At 37.9% G+C, this 16,307-nt stretch overlaps 1 pseudogene; it reads right to left on the minus strand.

Annotated features, from left to right (window-relative positions):
* Window positions 1-12,269: 12,269 nt before the first annotated feature.
* On the minus strand, window positions 12,270-14,595 carry LOC117717985 (TBC1 domain family member 15 pseudogene; annotated as a pseudogene).
* Window positions 14,596-16,307: the final 1,712 nt, after the last annotated feature.

Genomic DNA, 16,307 nt, shown 5'->3' on the forward strand with positions numbered 1-16,307 from the left:
ACTGAACTGTATAGGTCAATGAAGTTCTATACCACGTGTTAGGAGCCTGGATTCTGGGAGCATGGTGAGATAGATGCCTATCCCTCACAGGCAATGGGCACCTGTTGGGTCTCTGGGCTATTTTCAGCCAGCGCTTTGATCAAAACCAAGACCACTTTCATGGCCCTAAAAATTAAAAGCAACATAATCATAGTTAATGGTCCAAGCCATGTAGAAATTAAAGTTGTAAGCAGGAATTCCCCAGGTATCTAATCCTGCTGCTAATTGACAAGGATCAAACAAAAAGTCCTCCCACCAGGTATATGGTGGGTGGCTTTGAGTATTGTTAAAAAAAACACTTGCTCTCCAGTAAGAGTGGATACTACAATCCAGGTTAACTCAGCTGACTGATAGGGATTTTGAGCCATCTTCACCACTAGTATCCTAATCATTAGACTCAAGATACATGACCACATGATGGACCAATATTTCAGACAGCCATAAAGCTCCATTTTCGTTTTGTGAAAAAACAATGACAGAACCTTGGCCCCAAATTAAAACAAAGTAGAAACTGTTCCATGTATAAGTTAGGGGGTCTCTTCATTTAGCCCTGACTTACAAGCTGGAAATGACTGGATGTCAGTGGCAATATGCTGCAGACTGACCTTTAGCATCAGTTTGCAAAAAATTTAAAACAAATAAGACAAAAGCAAGGTGTCCTTTTGGTAGCCTTAGAGATTATAACTCCTCGTCTTGTTATTAGAAGCCATATTTTAGAGTGCAATGAGCACATTTAATAATTCCTTGTTCAATCAGGTTATGAGGAATTCCAGTTTTATATTCAATGCCAAATTTCTTACAAAATGTAAAGTTGTTTCCAGTATAAGACTCATTATCTGTCTTGATGACTTTAGGTAATCTCATAGCATTAAAGGCTTGTAAGCAATGATCAATTACATTTCTAGAAGCTTCTTCCATATGTAGAGAAGCAAAAGGAAATCCTGAACAAGTGTCAGTGCAGAATATATATATATATATATATATATATATATATATATATATATATATATATATATATATATTCCAAATTCTGTATAATGAGTTACATTCATTTGCCAAATATGATTGGGCATAAGGACTCTTGGAATAACCCCTAAATGAAGGACTAGAAATAATGTAAGACAGTTAGGGCACTGTTTTACAATCATTCTAGTCTGCTCCTTAGTGATCTTATCTTGGAGCCTTAAGGTGAGACTAGACAGATAAAATTTATTATGATCATGCCTAGCCAATGCAACAGGATACAAAATTAAGGCTCTCCTATTAAAGCTCTGTCAATGCAATCATTGCCTACAGCTAAAGATCAGAATGATCTTGTATATGACCAATATAAAAGGGAATTTTTTTCAAGTAAAAAGGATGTTTTGTAGTTGTGAAAACAGATATCCACAGGTAAAATAAATGTACCACAAGTTTCTACCAGAAGAACAGACTGAGCCACATATAGACTATCAGTAAAAAGATGAAAAGTATCATTAACAGTATCATGTACTGCTGTTAGTTCTGCCAGCTGAGCAGAGATCCCAGGAGTCTCTCTGACTACCTGTTGATTATTTAAGAAATATCCTGCTTGCCCTTTAGAGAAGATGTCAGTAAAACTTAAAAGAGAATTATGTAGAGGCTGTAAAGGTATCTTATTACAAAATATAACCTTACATACATTTAAAAATTGTATCCATCTATCTTGAGGATAATGATTGTCTACAATGCCATTGTATCTTAATTGAGCAAGCAACCAATCTGTACTATGCTGCTTTAACCAAGTATTCTGATCTACATTAAAAGGCTGAATAATGATGTCTGGTTCTTTGCCAAAGTAAATCAGTGCCTGTTTTCTTCCAAGTGTAATCATACGGGCTACTGTCTCATAATATGGCAGAAATTTACATTTAAAAGATATCCTGAATGTATCCACATAAGAGAAGCCTTTTGCCACAACAATCCTATAGGTGTATGAGTTGTTTTACAAATAAACAAATGTAAAGGCAATGAATAATCCATATAAGTAACAAATTGTTCTTCAATAGCTCTTTCTACTTGTTTTAAGGTCTTCAAGAGTCCTTCTGGGGTTAAAGATCTAGGGTAGGTAGGATTAGCACTCCCTTGAAGAATATCAAATAAAGATTTTAATTCTCCTGTAGTAAGATTTAAATGGGAATGAAGCCAATTGATGTTACCTAACAGCTTTTGAAAATCATTTAAAGTTTTCAAACTGTCCCTACAGATAACTATCTTCTATAGTTATATAAATGGCTTGATCTGTAAACCTAAAGCCTAAATAATTATAAGGATCCTGAGTTTGTGATTTTTGGAGCCATTTGTACTCCTTTATCAGCTAATGCCTGTTGTAAATCTTTATAACTTAAAAGCAAGTCCTGAGGATCTTTTCCTGTTAAAGGAACATCATGCATGTAATGTATGATGTATATCATTGACCATTGTTGTCTTATAAGCCGAATGGCTTGTGCCACAAATTTTTGACATAGTTTAGTGTTGTGGTAAATCTCCGGCTATTCTGACTATTCCACAAGAGTGTTTTTTTTTTTTTTTATGCACAGAATTTTGTCTGTAGATGAAAAGAGGCAATTCTTGCCTAATGGTTGTTTTACCACAACTGAAGTAACTCCAAAGATGCTCAATTTGTTCTTAGAATCCAAGACTGGGAAGCTGTCAGGATCAGATAGGTCTCCAATAAAATGAATGTTTATAACAGGAATGCATGTAATCTCAATTCTGTGGATTTCTGACATTTTTGAAAACCAACTATCTATGTAAAGCAATCTGAACAGTTGTCTGATAATTTCTTTCCACTATTTCTAATTAAAATCTAGAAAACATGCAATTGCCATAGGCCTCTGACTTACAAGCCAACCATCTCAAATCAGTTTTTATTTTAATGTTTAAAAAGGACTGAGTCTAAGCCTTGTATTTCTAAATGAGTTATACAGGCACAATGCCTATACAAGAGTAAAAATATTAATCCCACTTTTGTATCAATAAGAAACTCACACTAGTGAAAACCCTACATTTGTACAAAATAAATTCCATATCAGTATAAGATATTATAACCTCAACCTTGTAATATCATAAAGATTTCTTACCAATGTAAGATATACCTATATATTTTTTTAAAGACTGGGTCTAAGCCTTGTATTTCTAAATGAGTTATACAGGCACAATGCCTACATAAGAGTAAAAATATTAATTCCACTTTTGTATCAGTAAGAAACTCACAATAGTGAAAACCCTATTTGTCTATTTCTATGATATTACTAAGTCTTCTTTCTTTCCTCCCTCCTTTTTACCTAAGAAGGAAAGATAGAGAAGAGGACAGGAAAGGTAGAAATCCCTGACATTAAGCTCTCTAATTCCCTTCCTGTCTGAAGCTACATTTGTAAAGTATTCATTAAATAACAACACATGTATAATTTACAAAGTAACCAAACCATCCACCCCAACATAAGGAATTGGGACGATGATCTCCTTTTGTCTGCTTCCAGCTGAATTGGGGCGAAGAATTCCCATCTGGGGGCCCAAAGGGAAATAGGAAATTTGGCTTAGTTAAAGGAGAGCTAGCTGGCATCATTTGCCTTGAAGTCACTAGGTGCTAAGAAAGTTCATAGCTTAGCTGACACCATGACTGTGACAGTCAGAAAGGCTGGACAGGCAAACTAGCTGTTCTGGAAAAGTTCTGGAAGCAAGTCCTTAAAAGAAACAGCTTCGATGTAGTTGCAGTAGAATCAAGCACGAAGCTGGAATAGAAGGTCCCGGAGTCTCAGCATCCCCGAGTATGAATCTTGCTAGGGCTTTGTTTCTCTTCTATTATCCTGTAACATATGAAACTTAAAAGCAGCAGGTAGTTTTATAAAGACATTCACGTGGAGCATGTAGGGCACACAGCTTTGTCAATGAAGATCAATAAAGAAAGGCAACTGCCCTCTTCAGGTTAGTTTGATCACTTAATCAAACTATAATATAACTTTGTATACATGCCCTCATAAAGGATGGCATGTATTAAGTCATGAGAAATTAGTACCCAATTAAATGTTCTTGGCTTTGTATAGACGTTTTAGTCCCATCCAGTTAAGTCCATATAAGAGACATAAACAACACCATATATACATGACCCATTTGGTTGGTTGAGTTACTCTCCCTTTTCTTCTGAGTCGACTAGGTCTTCAGGGGGTCTCCCTTTGTCATTTCTGATCTTTATCAACTTGGAAGGAACCCACAGCCTTTCTTTTCCTGTGGAAACATAAATAACCTCTCCCCCAGCGTAACACACTTCCCACTTTCCATTCTGACGTCATAATATCCTTAATATAAACAGGTTGATTTAGTTCAGTAGTTTTTTCCACCATCCAATGTCTCTCAGCAGCTGTGGTGTTTTGTTCATTAGCATTCAAAAAATTTAAGGTTAATAAAGCACTATGTAATCTATCTTTGGGGGTTCTTATTGATCCCTTTTGCCTATTAAGCATCTCCTTTAGAGTTCGATTAGATCTCTCCACAACTGCTTGTCCCGTAGGATTATGTGATATGCCTGTAACATGTTTTATATTAGAATATGTAAAAAAAACTTCTCCATCTTATTAGAGATATATGCTGGACCATTGTCTGTTTTAATTTGTATGGGTATTCCCATAATTTTCTTTACTTTATCAAACATTCTTTCCACGATATTAATATCTGGACCAGCCAACAAAATATCATCCATATAATGATAAATAATGGATTTGGGAAACTTTTTGTGAATTATCTCCAATGGCTGTTGTACAAAGTATTGACACAAGGTAGGACTATTTACAATTCCTTGTGGTTAGACTTTCCAATGATATCTTTTTACTGGGCAACCTTTATTAAAGGTAGGTACTGAGAAAGCAAACCTTTCCCTATCACATTCATGTAGAGGAATTGTGAAGAAACAATCTTTCAGATCAATCACTATGATGGGCCAATGCTTAGGCAACAAGGAAGGCAATGGGATACCAGGCTGCAAGGAACCCATAGGCTGAATAATCTTATTAATTGCTCTGAGATCTGTCAACATCCTCCATTTGCCAGATTTCTTTTTAATGACAAATACTGGAGAATTCCAAGGACTGGTAGACTCTTCTATATGCTGAGCCTCCAGCTGCTCCTGGACTAGCTGTTCTAATACCTGTAATTTTTCTTTTGTCATAGACCACTGCTCAATCCAAATGGGTTGATTAGACAACCACTTTAGTGATAAGGTTGTTGGTGTCTTGGCAGCAATGGCTCCTTGGGGTAGAGCTAAATTGTTGGCCTCTACCATATGTTGTTTATGGACAGCTTGGACAGTCTGAGACTTCCTTAAATAACATTTCCTGACAAAATTTAAATTTTTATTAGGAGCCTGATGAATTTCATGACTAAACATTGACACTGAGGGGATATTAATCTGGGTTTTCCACTGTTGTAATAGATCTCTTCCCCATAAGTTAATGGCTATATCAACCACGTATGGCCTCAATTTTCCTAGCTGACCTTCTGGTCCTATACATTTAAGTCATCTGGTGCTTTGTTTTATTTTGGATAAAGTTCCAAGTCCTAGAAACTGGATGTCTACTTCATGAAGTGGCCAACTTTCAGGCCAAGAATTTGGAGAGATAACTGACATCTGCTCCAGTGTCAACCATCCCTTCAATCTCAGTATTATTCACTAGTATTCTTAGTTTTGGTCTTTGATGCTCTATAGAATTTTGCCAAAATATTTGCTTTTGGCTCCCTGTGAGGCCTTCTGAATTGTCTATAAAACTTTCCTCAGCCTTATCTGGTCTCACAACATTTGTTTTTGAAGCAGTGACATTTAATTTTCCTGGGAAAGAGAACTCTCCCTGTCTGGCATTGGGGCCTGCAAGTGGCCCCCCTGAAAGTTTTTTGACAGGGTATTTCCCCATTTGTCTGTTGTTGCTCTACATTCCCTAATCAGATGTTGGCCTTTGCCACATCTTTGACATATTCCAGAAGACCTAGGCCCCCATTTTGTATTATTTTTATTTATCCTGCTGTCATTTCTGAGATGACCCCATTTATCACAATTAAAACATTTGAAATCTTGGGTCAACTCTAGGTTTCTAGTTACAGCTTTTCCTATTACTGACATATCAGCTGAGTGAGATCCAACATCAGCTGTGTATCTAATCCACTCATCTATTGATGCTGACCTTGCCCTCAGTAGTCTGATTACTTCTTTGCATTCAGCAGTTGCATTTTCAAAGGCTAAAGATTCAATTATTGCCTTTCTTGCTACTGAATCGGATATACTCCTTTCGACAGCTGAGGTTAGCCTTTGTAAAAAGTCAGGGAAGTTTTCTTTTGGACCTTGTATGACTTGAGTAAATAGTTCAAGTCTCTTCCCAGATTCTGCAACTTTGTCCCAGGCATTTAAGGCTGATAATCTACACAATGCCAGAGTTTCTTCATCATATACAGCCTGTACCTCTATTTAAGCAAAGCGACCTTCACCAAGCAATTGGTCTATGGAAATCTCTTTTCCCCTAGCTCTATTTTGTCGTGCTATCTCCCTCACCTCATCTCTCCACCATGCAACTCATTGTAAATTTGCAGCAGGTTCTAATATAGCTCTCACCATATCTTTCCAGTCTTGGGGAATTATTCTATTTTTAATAGCCCAAGAAGTCAGAATTTGTTTTACAAATGGTGAGTGCATTCCAAAATTAGTGATACTTTCCTTAAATTTTCTCAGATCTAACACATCCACAGATTGCCATTCAAATTCCTCATAACCCTATGGGTAAACAACGTTTGGAGGTCTTTGTTGTACAGTAACTGGCTAGACCAACATGTGTTTTCTAATAACCCTTGGATGATTTTCTCTATTTTTTTCTGTCTTTACCTCAGTATTTTCCTCAACTGAAAATTTAAATTTCTCCCTTAAGGTTTGTATACACGCTTCACATGTTTCTTTATGTTGTAATTGCTTCCATTCCTCATTATTTCTCTCTGTTGCTCAATCTGATCTGTGAGCTGCTGTATCCTCTGTTCAATCATCTTTTCAAGCTCCTGTCTCCCACCTTCATTTGCATCTTTCTGTCTCTTATTCTGATCTATAATCTCTTGTGTTTTCAATTCTACTGTTTCCTCTAAGCCTTGTTGCCAAGTCAAAAGCTTCTCTTTCTGAAGTTCATGCTGCTCTATAATTTCCTGTAACTTCTGTTCTGAGCCCTTTAATCTTAATTTCTCTTTATGTTGTAATTGCTTCCATTCCTCATTATTTTCTCTCTGTTTCCAAATCTCATCTCTATCCTGTACCAAAAGTTCTAGTGTTACTTGTAATCTCTTTTCCAAGGAAAGGAATTTTTTATCTAGGGCTCTGTCTTTTGAGAAGGTATAGTACAACAAAAAACTAAATATTGCAATACTGATCAATAATAAGGTGTTCCCTAAGTTGATTCCTGTCAAACCATTTGAAATATCATCGTATAAAGCCCAAAAGCTATCCATTGTTTTTGTCATCTTTAAGTATCAAAATATGTTTCATATATATATATATATGAAACGTATTTACATATGATATATATATATATATATATATATTAAAAATTACCTGGTCTGGAGCGCTCAATTCACTGTTTCTACCTGAAAACTACCTCACAGGCAGTTGTGTTCTAGGACCACCAGTCCCTCCTTACAATTCGTTACTATAACCTTTATCTATTTATCTGTTTGGCTCTCTTGACTCAGAGCAGCCTGAAATTTACTCCTCAAAACTTTAAAACCTTTTTCATCTATTCATCTATTTCTATTCACTTATTTCTTGCCCATTTCGTTACTATAACTTTTATCTATTTATCTGTTTGGCTCTCTTAACTCAGAGCAGACTGCAATTTACTCCTCACATCTTTAAAGCCTTTTTCATCCATTTATCTATTTCTATTCACTTATTTTTTTTATTTTCTTTACTATGACCTACTGGTCTTGCTGTAATCACTTTTGTTTCACTTTAAATTCTCGGCAGACCCTTCTTTCAGTTTTCACAGGGCAGTGAGCAAGCCTTTGTTCTTTGGAACTTTTTGTTCTTTGTAGGCCCTCAGACCCATTCAGCTTTCAATACACTTTCATCTTAAGTGAGTTGAGTCCTAAATAATACGTTGGGTGCCAATTTGTTGTGGTAAATCTCCGACCCATTGAAGTCCAGTCAAGGAAGACACAACTCAATTAATTACAAATGTATGCTGCGTGCCTAGATTGGGCAGATTTACCATTGAACTACTCTATTCTCCAGCTATGAAATCTCTTACAATGTGCTGTTTTCTAGGTCATGATCTTCTTCATCTTCTGTCCTTTCCCCAACTGCCAACTTCTCCAACTGATCTTCTGACTCCTCCCCTACTTCTGGCTCCTCCCACTCCTCTTCTGCCCAATCACTGGCTGTAGCCTTTATTTAACAAATTCAATTGGACAGAAGGTTCACAAGATTCACTCCTCCTTCCCAGCCCCTGCCAGGAGTGAAATTACCATGACAAGAGGCTAGGGCTATCCACAACATTTCCCCCTTTTTGTCCAATTAAAAAACTCTTTTCTCTCACAGTTTAGGACTATTGGCCATGCCCTGAGGAAAGAACTATCTATTGATATCTTTTCTTAGGTTCTTTAAAATTAATAGAAGGAACACTGAAATCAAATCTTTCACAATCCTGGGGGTACAAAGGAATAATAAGAAACAGTCTGTCAAGTGTACTGCTATTTTATAATATCCTTTAGAAATGGCAATTGGGGATGGAAGCCCAGGTTATAAAGTTCCCATAGGTACCACGGTTTCATTAACCTTTCTTAGATCTTGTTGCAATTTCCATTTACCAGATTTTTTTTCTGGATAACAAATATTGGATTATTCCATGGTGTCTGAGATTCTCTTATATGCCCTGCCTCTAGGTGCTCCTGCACAATAAAAGAGGCAGCTTCTATTTTTCCTCTAGATAAAGGCCACTGATCAACCCATACTGGAACATTATTAAGCCATTGAATTTTATCAGCATATGATGCAGGCAAGATAGTGGTCATTATGGAAAACACCCCAAGCATCTATTGATAGAATGAGTCTTAGGCCTTTCAAATATCCTAATGCCTTTTCCTTTTTTTCCTAGCCCTTGACCAGGCAAAAATCTTTGCCTTAACATTTGTTTAGTCACTATTTCATTAGGGCTGCACATCATAAGACTCATCTGTGACAAGAGATCTCTTCCCCAGAGGGTAACAAATGTGGCATGACATAGGGTTTAGTTTGTCCTGAATTGCCCTCTTCATCTCTCTACGTTAGAAGTTTAGAACTCTGTATTGGGTTATTGGCATAACCAAACCCCTGAAGGTGAGTGAAAGTATCAGATAAAGGCCAAGTTGAAGGCCAATCTTGTTCTCTAAAATGTATTACGTCAGACACAGTATCTATTAATCCTTAAACACTTTTTCTTCAATTATTAGTTTGAGGTTAGACCTATTATTGGTAGTAGATTGAACCCAGTACACATCATAGGAACCAAAGCCATCTTATCCTCACTTACTCTTAATGAATTTAGAATGTGAAGGATGCAATGGAACTAAAACAAGTTGAGCAATTCTTTTGTTAGCAGGTACAGATATAATGCCATGGTGGGGGCAGGGGAAGCACTGATAATTTTAAATTCTCCTGCATAAACATTATATATAAATCCTGGACCATAAGGTGCTGGTTGTGAGTGCCTTGGGGCCCGAGGTTGACACCTCCTCCTCAAGGAACAAGCAAGGGAATAAAAAAGTCTCATGATCATTCCTGTGATCACTGTTTCTAAGGGCTTATCAGGGTGACCAAAATATCTGAGCTTACTTCCCTGTCCTAATTGAAGTTCATATTCATGCCTGAAGCCTACTTTTTTGTTCTAGCCTAAGATTTAGATTCCTACCTGAAATAGCTTCCTTGCCTGGCCCAATATCAGATTCCGGCATGAGAGTCTTCAAAAATTCTACCATCTTCTTTTAGCAGCCTATCCATAAATTTCTGAAACAGTTCATTAGGGCCTTGATTAATACCAGATAAATTCCCACTGAGATTCCCTTTCGTCAGTAATTGATTCCAAGCATTGTGGGCGGCCAATACAAACTATGGTTATATTCTTGCACTTAGCCTAACCTAATTAGCATTACCTTCATATTCACCCTCTCCCAGAAGCATGTTAATATCCCAATCTGTGTTAACTGCCTGAGCATTCATCACAGCAATTTTCTTACTTGTTTCATGCCATTTGTAGGTTCAAAGTAAATAGTTTCCTCCTGACAAAGTAGAGTTACATATAGTTTTCTAATCTTGGGGGTTTAAATTTGCTTCTACCACTGTATTCAATAAGGCTTGTGTAAAAGGAGCAGTATGACCATACTATGCCACAGCTGTTTTTTAACTCTTTTATTACTCTTGCAATTATCTCCACCTGCTTGATCCTCTTCTCATCTATAAACATGGGTGAGGCAAAAATTCTGAGCCTGTAATTGAACTGCAAATTGCAGCCAATGAAGCAGTGGCAACTCAACCATGTTTTTAAGTTTTCCTTGCAACACTAGTCCAACCATGACGTTGGAAAGGAAAACTTCATTTTAAACAATCCATTCTCTTTCAAATCAATACCAAGAGCATCACTTTTGTGTTACAAAGTTTGGCTGCCAGTTTTTATATATAAAATGCATGACAGTGCAGCTTTTAATACCTCATTAAAGAGACATTGTTTGAAATCCTATCTTCTATACGTCTATTTTCTGAATGACTCCAACTGTGAGTTACCACTTTTAGGCCAACTTTCTGTTACCAATGTTACAAATTTTAATCCTTCACAATAACTAACTTATAGGCCAATAATATATATCCAAGACATGTACAACATATTTATGCTTTCAAAACCAGTCAGAAACACAAATGAAGTAGATACACATCTTATATATTTAAACCAGACAAAATTTTCTTCCTTCTTCTAGCTGTAATTTCAAACGAAAAGCACCTTGTCTCTTGTTGAACCCAATAATCAGTGTCTCTAAGATTTTACTAGGAATAACAACTATCAGCTTCCTTATCATAAAAGCCAAAAAGCTACTGTCTGCATTAAGAGCAACTTCTGCAGACAATCAGCTCCTGGCAGGGCTTCTCCTGCTGTGCCCTTCCCCAGCCTTCTGCTGTACACATTAAGACTACCTTTTAAACAAGTTAAAGTAAACCAAGAGGTGCATAGGCAGCAGATAAGGTTTTAACTATTTTTTAACATGAAACAGAACAACAAACATTCAGACAATGAGGAAACAAAAACAGACCATTGACACACATGAACAGATTGGAGTGCCAAAGACAGACAATAGACAGAACTAAGGATTTCACCAGTAGGAGTCAGAGAGAAAGCAGGACATATCCTGATTTCCCCCTTTTCCCTTCCTGTTCCCAGGAGAGCACTGAAATAATTTTTTCCTTCTCTTTTGCTGACATGTCCCAGACAAGGGACAACTGCTTTTCTGAAACTCTTTCTCTCTCTCATATTCTAGGTCTAACTCCTTCTATAGGAGGTGCAGTGGTCACTACCAATAGTTACTCCTTATCACCCAGCTTTCTTTATGTCCCCAATTCCTCCTAACCCTGCTCCTCCTGTCTGAGGGCAGCTCTTAGGCTGCAGACAAAGGCCTATGATTCCATTCCCCCCACTCCTGCTCAAAATTTTGCTGTCACCCCCTAGGTGAAGTCTGTGTCTGGTCAACACCTATTCAGCCTAGCCTGTATCCCCTTTAACACACCTGCAACACAGCCTCCAAAAGATAACTAGTACTATCATCAATGATGTTCATTGCTTACTGCATGCAGGTTACAATTCTTCTTCCATTTTATGTAAAACTCCACCAAGACAGTGTTTCTCATTCATTCCATCAGTTTTCAGGCCCTATGTAGGGAACCACCTGTAGCTGTCCAGCATCCACAGACAAACTGTGCTCACCTGAAAGGAGGACTGGAAATAAAAAAGAGACAGAGGGGCAAGAGAAACATGGAGCCAAGACAAAGTTCTCTGATCAAGGCTCAAAGTTTAATCTTCAGCTCCTTTATATATAGGGAAAGTTCCACCTAACCTATCCTTTGTTTCAGCCAAATTGTTGCAGATTATATTGATAGTCAATGTCAGCAAGCAGTCTATTCTTTTAAGTTCATGTAGGAATTTGCACATGCAGCCAGGGTGGATGACTCCACCTTAGTCACAAGGTCTTTCCAGCCTGCCAAAGTCTGGAGAAGGGCACAATCTGAGTAAAATGCTCAACTAGATTAAGAACTGGGTGTCCATGACTTGCATTTTTGTTCAAAGTTTTGATGCATCTGGTTCATGTAAGCACCAAAAAGCATCCACTTCATTCTCCATCACATATAAAAGGGGGGAAAGTAAGTTGCTCATTCATTGTACATATCCTAAATCAGTCATACATGCAGTAGATCATCAAAATGTTCTCGGACAGAGTCAACCCTGCTGTAGGACTCTTGTTCTGGAGGGTGTCCCACGACTGGGGACAGGGTGAGAGCAGGGAGGGCTCACTATTGTCTCCACACCGCCTCCAGCCTGCATTTCTGCTGTCTGTAGATCTCTGTCCCGGCCTGATAGTGGGGGCCTAGGCCAAAGGACACAGAAGGTGAGTGGGAGGGGAGATTACCTACCCCTGCCGCTGCCTCTGGTGCCCTGTCACTGACCGGTCTCTCCCAGGTGTTGCCCCTGTCTCTCCACGCTGAACTGGTCCAGGCCCGGGCTGGGCCAATAAGGAGCCGACTAGCTGGCAAGGAGGCAGCCTGGTGTCCCAGGAAGGTTCCGGGAGAGCCAGTGGGTTCTGAAGTGTTATAGCTCTTTGCTAAGCCGGGAAATGCCAGCTAGGTAGCAGGGAGAGTCGGTAGATCCCTTTCCCAGTTAACAGCTCTGGAGCTGGCTAGCTGGCGAAGAGGGGAGGGTCCACGACAGAAGCTCTCAGACAACAAGATGATTCTTGTGCATGATTTACTTCTCAATTAAGCTCAATATATACAGTTTGGGGTGGGTGAAGGTTTTAGCAGCAGGTAACCCCATTGGCCCTATCTGAGGTTTTTGGGGATGCCTCATATGCATGTGAGGAGAGCCTGGGGCATCATTCCTATGTGACCTGATGGTCACAGACCTCTCAAGCTCTCTGTGGGAGGGGCTGTGAAGGGTGGAAGCTGAGAGAGCCAGGGGGCCAGGAACAGAGCTGAACTCCTGCCATCCCTAAAGGGTTTCCGGGGTTCAGAAGCTCATTCTACCAGACACCTGGTTGTCTCTCAGCTCAGTGCCCCACACCCTGTGTTATCTTTGCCTTCATAAAACTTGTTTGTTCTATCTGTTCTGTTGACATCTGTCTCCATCAGACTGCTATAGTCTCTCAAGTGTGAGTTTCTCTTCTCTTGTGCCTTGATGACAGACTTCCACTGCAGTACTGGAAGCACTCATCAGTTTTTGGTTTTTGTAATTGAGTTATTTCCTCTTTGGTACTATCCCAGAGAAAATAACACAGGAGAAATTTTTACACCTGATTTTTTGATGAATGACTAAGACTCCCTCTGAATATCACCTGCTTCATATGCTCTATGTTTAGGAAACTTCCTTCAGAGTCAAGATTTTTGGGCCATTCTTCCAAAGATACTGGTTCCTGCCTTTGTACTATAGATCATGCTCTCAAATCAATTCTCATGATGACTTCAAATCTTGGTTCTCCTTGCTGATTTATCTTTAGACCTGGAGTAGCAACACTGTGAAAATCCATCATTTCTGAAGGTGGTCATTGATATATAGAGGAATCTCTGCCTCTCAAATTATTAAAAATGTAGTTTGTAACTTTGTAAAATTATGGAATGGTTGCTGTATAAGGATCCTTTTAAATTTTTTATATTAAGCCATATGCTAGTTCCTCAAGATTTTCAAAAGGCTGTGAAATACTCTTATTCTGACAATTAACAAGAGGTGTTCTACTATATTGTGATGACTCACACAATTTCACATATTTCTCAAGAGACTTAACCAGTGGTTTGCTATCTCCTTGATGGAAGTGTAGAGCAGGAAACATGACATCATCCTTTAGACAGAAGACCAAATACAACCAACCCATACCCTCTTTGCTTTGCTTGATTGATTTCAGGTCTGCCAAACTGAACAGGAATGAGCACTTGATTTTCCCATTTCTATGGCTTTGAGCATCTCTACTGGTATGTGGTTTCTTCTTAAATGACACTCTATTAACCATGTCCCATTCTGCTTCATAACTGTCCTGGTGTTCCAATCCTTCATAAGCTCGTTCTTTTGGAGCCTGAGTCCATTCTACAACTGAACTGAAGTTCTTTCCAGTACATAGAATACTAGAAGAATGTAATGCATCATCCAATGGTCTTCAGTTCATAATTACTTCAGCATCCTTTTCTAAAACATGCAATATTTCTGAAATTAAACTATCTTGCTCATTTGCCTTTCCATAAGATGAGTGGATATATACTCCTTCTTATCCATATATAACCTCCTGGTCACAAAGCCCACTGCTGCCATGTTCCCCACTTGTGCCTTTGCCTGTATTTTTTATTTGCCTACTCTTTTAATGTATTTACCTGTTCATATGTATTTTCCTGTATTAATTTTGGTTGACTAATTGGTTGTTATGTTGCTTGGGTTGATTGATTGGTTGGTTGGTTATTTGGTTTGGTTTGGTTTTGTAGATTAGCATAAGTTACAGACATTTTGGCAGAAGGAATCTCAATTCACAAAATACCTTAATAAGATTGGACTGTAGGCAAGTCAATGGGGCATTTTCTTGATTAATGAATGGTGTGAGAAGGCCAAGTCCATTGTAAATTTTGCTATCCCTGGGCCAATGGTCCTGGGATGTATAAAAAACAGAGAAAACTGGAAGAAAGCTAGACACCTCCTGCCTTCAGGTTCCTAGCTGCAGTTTCTGCCCTGGACTTCCCTTGGGGACTAAGTATTACACAAGAGTTAAAAGGCTACAAGGTAAAATATTTCTCATTTGTCCAAAAATAGATGACCATTTAATTAATGTCATGTTAATATTAATATCATGATATACAAGAACCCAACGTTTAAAATTCCCATGGTCTTAACTTGCTCTCCAAGTTAATTTTGGTCATGGTGTTTTTTTCATAGCAATAGAAGCCCTAATTAAGACAAAGACTTATCATCTACATCTCTGTAGTAATCAAATAGCCTTTAATGTTTTGAGAATCTCTTGAACAAACCTGGTCAACAATTTAAAGTAGGAATTCTCATGCCTGAATTTGGGGTTTTACTAGAGAAAGTCTATGGCTCCTGAGGGGAGCATTAGAAAATGTTATTTAAATTATATGTGCATGTATAAACAAATTGAAAATCATAATTTAAAATATGCACACAAGGCACAAGCCGATACACACACACGTGTGTGTGTATATATATATGTATATATATATATATATATATATACACACATATGGTTTCTAGTAAGTTTTCAAACATCTTCACTGCTGTTATATATATATATATATATATATATATATATACACACACACACACACACATATGGTTTCTAGTAAGTTTTCAAACATCTTCACTGCTGTTTTCTTTTTATTTTTCTTCTATATTTTCTTCTCCCTTCCTATTTAGAGTCCATCTCTTCATTTTTCCTGTTTCCCTATTCAAATCTTTGGTAGTATACTGTTCCCCTCCCTACTATTCTTCTCCCTTCATGAGCCCCTTTGGCTCTGTTGGTTTCTTTAATTACTCCAGGTTATATTCTTATATCTGAAGACTTTGAACTAGAAACCACAGATGAGGGTGAATATACGACTCTTGTCTTTTGGTTCTAGGTTTCCTCAGTCTACATAATCTTTTCAAGTTCCATCCATTTGCCTACAAAATTCACAGTGTTATTTTTTCTTTACAGCTGAATAGTATCAAATAGTATATACATACCATATTTTTTATACGTTTATGATCTGAAGAGCATTTAAGTTGTTTTGACATCCTGGATATAGTGAATAGAATTGTAATGAACAATTCTGAGTATTTGTGGAGGAAGATGTTGAGTCCTTTGGAAATACGCCAAGAAGTAGTATAGTTACATCATATGTCATTTATTTTTATTTTTGTTGAAGGCTTACCTGTTGGGGGTTAGTCTCATGGTACTATATATTCAAATGCTAAACATTGGCCACCAAGATGTGGTTGCTGTCCCAACAAGATGATTCTTACATATAA

This window comes from Arvicanthis niloticus, chromosome 12, assembly GCF_011762505.2.
Source record: "Arvicanthis niloticus isolate mArvNil1 chromosome 12, mArvNil1.pat.X, whole genome shotgun sequence".
Lineage (NCBI taxonomy): Eukaryota > Metazoa > Chordata > Mammalia > Rodentia > Muridae > Arvicanthis > Arvicanthis niloticus.